The sequence below is a fragment of the Canis lupus genome, chromosome 7 (assembly GCF_048164855.1).
Source record: "Canis lupus baileyi chromosome 7, mCanLup2.hap1, whole genome shotgun sequence".
Classification (NCBI taxonomy): domain Eukaryota; kingdom Metazoa; phylum Chordata; class Mammalia; order Carnivora; family Canidae; genus Canis; species Canis lupus.
Window position 1 is genome coordinate 1,399,500 of NC_132844.1, and position 8,361 is coordinate 1,407,860.

General features: G+C 43.3%; 1 long non-coding RNA gene across 1 annotated transcript in view; it reads left to right on the forward strand.

Moving 5' to 3' along the window:
• LOC140636199 (uncharacterized) overlaps window positions 1-7,728 on the forward strand; it is a 110,698-nt gene extending 102,970 nt beyond the window's left edge. Inside the window, exon 5 of the long non-coding RNA XR_012033495.1 lies at window positions 7,376-7,728. This is a non-coding gene — a long non-coding RNA (uncharacterized lncRNA). The remainder of the gene's footprint in view (window positions 1-7,375) is intronic.
• The last annotated feature ends 633 nt before the right edge of the window (window positions 7,729-8,361 follow it).

Sequence of the window (8,361 nt, forward strand, 5' to 3'; positions counted from 1 at the left end):
AACTCCAATAAAAAAAATTAAAAAAAATAAAGGACAAAGACTTTGCCATATATTTATGCTCTCTTCCCAGTCACTGAAGAACCGAGGAATGGAAGAGGTTCTCAGACAATATGAGGCCAGAATATGGATCCTGGCACACGTGGAATGACACCTGTCATGTGTGCCCCCTTACTGATCTTCTAAGAGTTTAGTTAGACTTTCAACAATGAGTAAGATTAGGGTGTACAAGATGGCTCGGCCATCGGAGTGAAAGACATAATGAGAGCACACAGTTTTTGGAAAAATTAACCCACATTCTTATAATCCATTTATCAACTCTGCAAGGTATTGAGAGACAATGGCTCAGGATATGAAATATGCCTGAAAATATTTTTTTAGCTTTAAATAAACCCTCTCACAGTAAAAGAGAAAGAGAGAGAAAGAGAGACCAAGAAACAGCCTCTTCACTATAGAGAACGACGGGTAGTCACCAGAGGGAAGGTGGGCAGGGCGATGGGGGAAATGGGTAATGGGGGTTAAGAAGCAGACTTGGGATGAGTTTTGGGATGTCATTTGGGATGAGCACCGGATATTGTATGCAAGTGTTGAATCACTATATTATATACCTGAAAATAATACAACACTGTATGTAGACTATCCTGGAACTTATAATATAATTTAAAAAATAAATATTGAAAAACCAAATAAACCAAATAGAATAAAGTTTTGTTTGAACTTTGTAGAAATTGCAGCAGCAAGCTATTTTTGAAAATCAACCAGAGCACATTTCCCAGGTCTGACATTACTAGGTAAACACAAATCAAGGCGGTTTTAACCAGAATGCCTGAGCTGAGAAGATTTTAGGCTAAATGATATCTATTGTCTCTCAGGTCCTCAGGCTGCCATGGGTTCAGCCATGGAGCCACCATCTGTGGGCATTAGACAGTTGCCTTCCTTTTCAGAGTATTGCATTTTCCAGCATGAAAACAAGCCCCAGCTCTTTTTACAGAGGCTTTAAAAGCACAGAAATAGTTGAAATATATATAAACCACAACTCCCATTGCCTCTGCTATGATCACTTACCTGCAAAACAAATAACTCGCAAGCCTAGTGGTATAAAACAACCATTTATTACAATCATGGATTTGGCCTGTCAAGAATTTGGGTTGGGTGCAAGGATGGCTTCTCGTTCTGCTCCAGGAAGAGAAAGACTCCACAGGTAGGGGGTGAAATTATCCAAAGGTATGTGTACGTGCAAGAGAAGAAAAAAGAAAGAGAGACAGAGAAAAAGAGTGAAAACTCCAGGTACTGGCCATGTAGTCTTTACGACTTGGACTCAGAGTTATCCAGCATCTCTTTGGCCCCATTCTCTCTCTCTCTCTCTCTCTCTCTCTCTCTCTTTTAAATTAAACTTTTTTATTTAAATCCCAGTATAGTTAACATACAGTGTTACTGGCCTCATTCTCTTTATCACAAAGTCACAGAGGCCTGTGCAGGATCGAGGAAAGAAGAAACAGATTCCGGCACATGATAGCGAGTGGGAAGTTCCTCAAGAAGTGTGTTGGTCCAGAAATATTGCTGTGGCTTTTTTTTTAGGAAAATAGAATTGTCGCATCCTATTTCAAAATACATAAAAGGAGTAAAATTATTGTGGGTATTGTATGGATATGAATGGATATATGTCTCTCCTTCTCTATGTGTGATGATGTGTGTGAGGGCACACGTGAGATGATATCCCTCTATGGTGACAATTAGTTTATTCGAATGTCAGTTTAAGAGAAAGACACATAACTCAGGTGGTTTTTTTTTCTTCTGCAAAGCTGTAAACTTTGATGGCAACTAAGTCTGTTGACTTTCTCCAGTTGGAAATCTTTGGCAGGGTCTTCTATTTTTGCAGTGGTGCTTGCTTGAATAGGTTGTGGAAGATTGTGGTTGGAGACATTTTTGTGTATCAAGGACCCTACATCTACCATTTTGAGAAAAACATTTACCCAGACGTACACTGGGGGAGCAAAAACCTAAAAGGAGGATAATCAGAGCTGTTAGCGCATTGCCTTACAATATCCATGTCGCTCACCATCCTCCATCCACAGCACTCTCCATCCTTACTAGAAAAAAGGGAAGGTAACAAATAATAACTATTGGAATTCACTGCAGACCGCAGATCGTGGGAGGCACAGCTTTCGATATTTCTGCAAGGGGTATTATATTGAATTTAGTCTTCTTAAAGAATCATGTAGAGTCGCCCAGTCTAACTGCTAGTGTAAGAAACCTCATTTTAAATGCGTAAAGGACCCAGGGATGTGACTCAAGTACGAGTCTGGCCAAGTGAGAGAGAGACAGAGTGGTAGCACCTGCCACAGGCTGGAGGGGCCAGGAGTACCTGATGCAACTTGAGACAAATTTCTTCCCGACACTAGACCTCTCCTTGACTTCTCTTTTCTTAGAACATTTTCTTAAGAAAACTCATACTTGCGAATCCTTTCTCTGTCCCTTTGGGATATATGTAAATCTCCTAAAAAGGCTCTTGTCAGGTTTATAGCCCAGAACTGCCTTCCTCAAAGACCTGAAAACCATCCCTCTGAAATATGATGATCAAGGAAGATAGTATCTCCACCCCCTGGGGGGGGTAGAAGCCTCTCTTCAGTGGACACCAGTCAGCAAACACAGATGGTCTAATCGCAGAGAAAGCTATTTGCAAACTCAGGACTAAATCCATGTGCTCATCACATCTCACTGCCTACTCTCACCCTCGGGTCATCTCACATTTCTTCACTGGTTTATTTCTGGCCTTTCACACCCCCCCCCCCCGCATTGTTCCAGCAGAGCTGAGTTCCAATTTAGTTCAGATCTCACTCCTCGGCTGTAGCAACTTGAAGAAAAATTCCTTTTCCTCTCACTTTCTCCAGGGCAATCTTCGCTTTGCCACCTCACACCTCTCTGGATACAGTCTTCTCTATCTTCAGTGTCTGGTGCTTTTTTATTCACCAGAGAAATCAGCTTCTCATTTTTCTTCCCCCTTCAGTCTCTGTTCTTTGTTTCTTTTTGACTTTCCCCAACTCCAGGTCCGGTCATAGTTTTCCAGAGCCAACTGCTACAATTTGATGCTACAAAAATGTCATCAACACATAATCATAATGAGGGGAGATTTTCATAGAAGTTAATTTTTCTTTATACCTCATTGGAGGTGACAGCGAGAACTCATAGGTTAAATACTTTTAGCCGGATGATCTCGCTCTGCTAAGGTGATAACCATACTGTTATACACAGCATACAGAAAGTTGTTATATAGTGTTCCCACGGGGTTACATCCTGATAAACCCCTGCAAATGGAGAATGTCATAAATCAAAAATGCACGCGATACACCTAGGCTACCACACATCATAGCCCATGCTAACCATGCTCAGAACGCTCACTTACAGGTGGGCAAAATCGTATCACACAAAACCCTATTTTATTATGAAGTGTTGACTATGTCATGTAATGTATTGAATATTGTCTCAAAGTGGAACCCAGAATGGTTGTATGGGAACAGAACGCTTGTCAGTGGGTGGGTTGTTGATCCCCATGATCCCGTGATCCACGGGGAGCTCCATATAGCTGCCCTGCACCACCAGAGAGGATTGCATCCCATATTGCCATCCCAGGAAAAGATCAAAATTCAAAATGTGAAATGTAGCTTCTACTAAGTACCTATCGCTTCCACGCCATTGTCAAGTCGAAAAGTGAAAAGTCGAACTATTACAAGTCAGGGACTGTCCGTTTTCTTAAAATGGTTTCAGACTACTAAACGCGATGGGGCTTGTTCATGTACCGAAAGCAAAATACGGCACAGAGGTTTGGAGGCAAACTGCTCACCAGCCGGAGAGCTGTGTTGGGATGTGCTTTCTGTAGCCTGCGCCGAGCCAACAGCCCTGGCAACTGTCACTGGGCCTCAAGCCACCGCAGACTCGGCCTTTGCTGCCCTGCAGAAGGGGTTGACGGCGGCCCTTGCCTGGATTCAGGGTCTGCCCGTGGGGAGCTCTGTGCTGCTGGGAGATAAATGTCTCGCCTCCTAATTATGAGTCTGGCTCTCTTCCGCCTGCCCCGTGTCCAGTGTAAATACCTCGTCATAAGCAATTCTCTTTAAAACAGGATGTAATTCCCTGTCACAGCACCCCAGGCAAGTCCCGGAATTGTTTGCAAAGTCTTGTCTCCTCCAAAGAGAAAAGAGCAAACAAAAGAAGGAAGGAAAAATGCTACCAAAAATCAGAATGAAAGCACCGGAATCCAGAGTCTCCTGCCCATATCTTAGAAAGGCACTTTAAAGCCCTTGGAATGTTGCCATATGTGGGCTTCGAAGTGAGAGACTCCACGGGAATTCTCGTCCAGAACAACAAAACAAAACAAAACAAACAAGAAAATACACCTTGCAGGCAAAACCAAACGCCTGTGTCCAAATGAAGGCTACTTAACTGCATTACACACTTAATGGTTTATACTTTAAAGAAAATGTTCTTATTAATATAAAAAAAAGTTCCATGAGAACCAATCTGATGACGTATCAATTTGCTGATGTTGAAAATATATTCCGATAGGTATCAGCTCACCTCTCTCAGAGAGTACGTTACCGAGTACTATTGAGTAAGATGTTTTGGAGTATTTTATTATATGATCATATGATTACAAACTGGGTCGTAATTTATAAGATTGTGGTGACATAACCACCAGATCTTCTGGGTTCTAACAGTAATTTGAAATAATTGGTCAGGAAAAATAAAAAAAAAGATGGGCCAGCCGACGTATTGTCATAAAATGATCGAAATTTGATTCATAGAACTTTTTGTTTTGTAAGAAATAAAACAAAAAAAAAAGAAATAAAACATAATATAATTAAGTTATATATATATTTTTTTTGACTTAAGGACAAGATGATATGTAGCCTATAGACTGGTAACAATCACACCAAAAATATTAAATGGTTAAGGAAAGCTGCTTCGGTGGGCAATTTGAAACCATGCGCACTCGAGCCTGATGATTTCCAATTCCCTGGTTTTTGCAGCTGTGGTGCATTTTATAAAGAGAGTTTCTCATAATAATAATAAACAAAGTCACGTCTCACAGAGTTCTCATAATTCCTCATTTTAATGGGTTTTACGAGATATCCACGGAATACTCGTTCAGGCTTGAATAAATGTGGTTTCGTACCTGGGAAATGCGACTCTCAAGCGGAGCTAATGAAAGTGTGGTTTCTGGACCAGCAGCAGCGGCATCACGGGGAAACTAAGGCAGCCAAGATCCTTGGGCCCCACTCCAGGCTGACGGGCTCAGGAATTGTGGAGGTGCAGCACGGGATATGTCTTTGAACAAATCTCCAACGGATTCTCCGACGGGGGCTGGCTTGGGGCCCAGGAAAGAGGAGGCCCCCAGGCAGGACACGTGGGGGGCTCAGCGGTGAGGACCCGGCACTGGGGACCCTGGCTCAGGTCTCTACTGAAGACTCCCCAATGTCTGGGGCATTCCCACTGGATCCTGAAGTGATGCCATCAGGTTCTACGTTTACCCGCACATATTTCCGAGCCAGTCATATTCTTCTGTTGACCCCCAAACCCGAATTGATGTATCTGAAAGGCAAATTCTGTACTTGGGAGCCACAGGAAGATACCATGCACCTGGGCCTATAAAACTGGGCATAGGCTTTTCCTACCTTAAAAGTAGCTTCTGGTGGAAAGGCCTGGCCTGCGGACACAAGGGATTCAGGGGCATCAAACTTCACATTTCAGGGCAGTGGGGGCTGCAGGCAAGTCCCCGCCTTCTCTTTGGGGAGCAGAACATATCGTGCCATCTGGTGTGTGCACTGCAGGAGGCTGTGACCTGGCGTGCAGTTGGCTTTCCGTCCCTGTATCCATCTACGGGCCCTTCCACCCCAGGTGCGCTTGAGCATCTCTGCCTCCTCCTCATTGGCATCTATTGTCTGTTTTCCATTCAGTCTGTGATTCTCCTGGGTTTTGACGTGTGATTGTCCACGGAGGGCCGGGGATTTAGGGCAGCGGGTGGCAGGCCTGTGGCTGCAGCAGGCTCAGGGACAGGGGCCTTGCCAGGGCTGCAGGGGCCAGGCTCCCCAACAGCGTGTGCGCACCTGCAGGAGGCGGAGATCGTGCTGCAGCCCGACCTGAAGTTTTGCCCTTCCCTCGAGCTCCTCTGATCCTCCTTGTCAGGCAGGAAGAGAAGTAGCTGCTAATTATTCCTCCCCGGTGGTCCTCCCTGACTCCAGGGGTGCAGGGGGGCAAAGCTGGCCTCACTTTCACCTGCTGGTGGCAAGAGCGATGCCCCCTGCCAGGTGCCTGGTGTGACATCCTTGTGATGGAGAAGGGCATCTGGTCATCCCGGGGGGCCTGGCTCCATCCCTGACAGCATCACGGTGACAGGGTGGCCTCAGGGGCATGGAAACCTGGGGGGGGGCTGGGGGGGTCTGGGGAGGTAGGAATGGTTTCTCTGGAATGGTGACTGGGGGGCCGTGTCTGTGTCGTGCTGCCTGGTGTTGGCCTGCGGCTGACAGCACCCTGGATGGGGAGCTCTGGTTGGTTTGTGCCCGCTGGTGTGCTGGGATTCTCAGCTTTAGCTCCAGGTCGAGAGGCCAAAAGGAAACAAAAATCCCAGGGGACTCCGCACCCCGTTGCCACTAGAGTTCTGTTTCCTGGCTCCTGGGCCTCCGCTTGTGCCCCATTCCCAGCCTAGTGCTCCACCTGAAGGTGATGCCCAGGGCCTTTCACTGTACTTAGCTCCAGGACTAGGGGCTCCAGGACCCCTCTGTCTTCCCAGAAGCAAAAGTCCCCACTCTTCCATTTGTAAAAGTTGCGATTTTTAAAATATGGGTTTACATTTAAGATTTACTTAAAAAAAAATCAATTAAGTCTGATAGCGAGTTAAAGAGAATTGTGCTGCAATTTAAACAATAATATATTTGGACCATGGTTGTATAATTTAAATTCAACTAATTATTCTCAGGGTAGAGAGTTTTCAAATTTATGTGAAATTAGCAGAAACCCAGAACATTTATTTACATGAAAGCAATTTTTTTTTTTTTTTTTTTTAAGAACAGAAAAGATAATTGCCTGGTAAATCTCTACTTATTTAGTTGTGGTGCTGATGACACACGGCAGAAAATGCATGGAGTTAATTAAATTTCTGGTAGAAAGCCACTAAAATCCTGATCAGAAAATGCCAGAAATGCTTAAATAAGAAAAATATGCTTTTGGAAAATATCAAATTCTAGACTCGAGAGGAAATATACGGTGAAATAAAGCTTAGAGACCCTAAGAACAAATATCTATTAAGAGAAAATCTGTACTAGAGGGCAGCAAGCTTTCAGGCATCTCATTCTAAGTCATGCAACTGCATTCATTTATTTTCCAGGTATTCACCAAATCCTTGTAAAGGTTTCCTACGAGGCGCCTGCGTGGCCCAGGTGGTTGAGCATCCGACTCCTGGCTTCGGCTCAGGTCATGATCTCAGCGTCGGGCTCTGCTCCGGGCGCAGGCTGCTCGGGATCGTCTCTCTCCTCTCTTGCCCTCCCCCGCAAAAAACTAAGTGAGTAAATACAATCTTTCAAAAAAACAACAAAAACAAAAAAAATAAAAAATTTTCTTATAATCAAGAACATAGGAGTTTATAGCAGAATCTCGGAATCTTACACTTTTCACCTCATGAAACCTCTGTCTACCATACAACGTGATAGAAAACCCCAAATATTCATGCAAATTGGACATCGTGGATATTTCTAAGTGAATCATTTAATAAAATCTCTTAAATAATAATGAGCCTGCTTCAGATGTGTTTTCACTTGGATTTACAAGCTAAGTCATTAACAAGAAGATACATTTTCAAGGGAATTGGTAGCTTAGCTTTTTGTGTGTGTGGATAAATACAAAACCTAAAATTTACCATCGGAACCATTTTCAAGTCTACGGTTCAGTGGTGTTAAATACATTCACATTGTTGTGGGGCCCTCGCCTCGTCCATCACCCCTTTTTTCACCTTATAAAACTGGAACTCTCTATTCCATAAACTACATCTCCCCATCTTCCCCTCCTCCAGCCTTTGGCAGACACTGTTTCTTTTTTCTTTTTTTCTTTCTCTTTCTTTCTTTCTTTCTTTCTTTCTTTCTTTCTTTCTTTCTTTCTTTCTTTCTCTTTCTTTCTTTTTCTTTCTTTCTTTTCTTCTTTCTTTCTTTCTTTCACTGTTTCTTTCTTCTCTTTCTTTTTTCTTTCTTTCTTTCTTTCTTTCTTTCTTTCTTTCTTTCTTTCTTCTCTTTCTTTCTTTCTTTCACTCTTTCTTTCTTCTTTCTTCTTTCTTGCTTTTCTTTCTTTTTTTAAAGATTCTATTTATTTATTCAACAAACA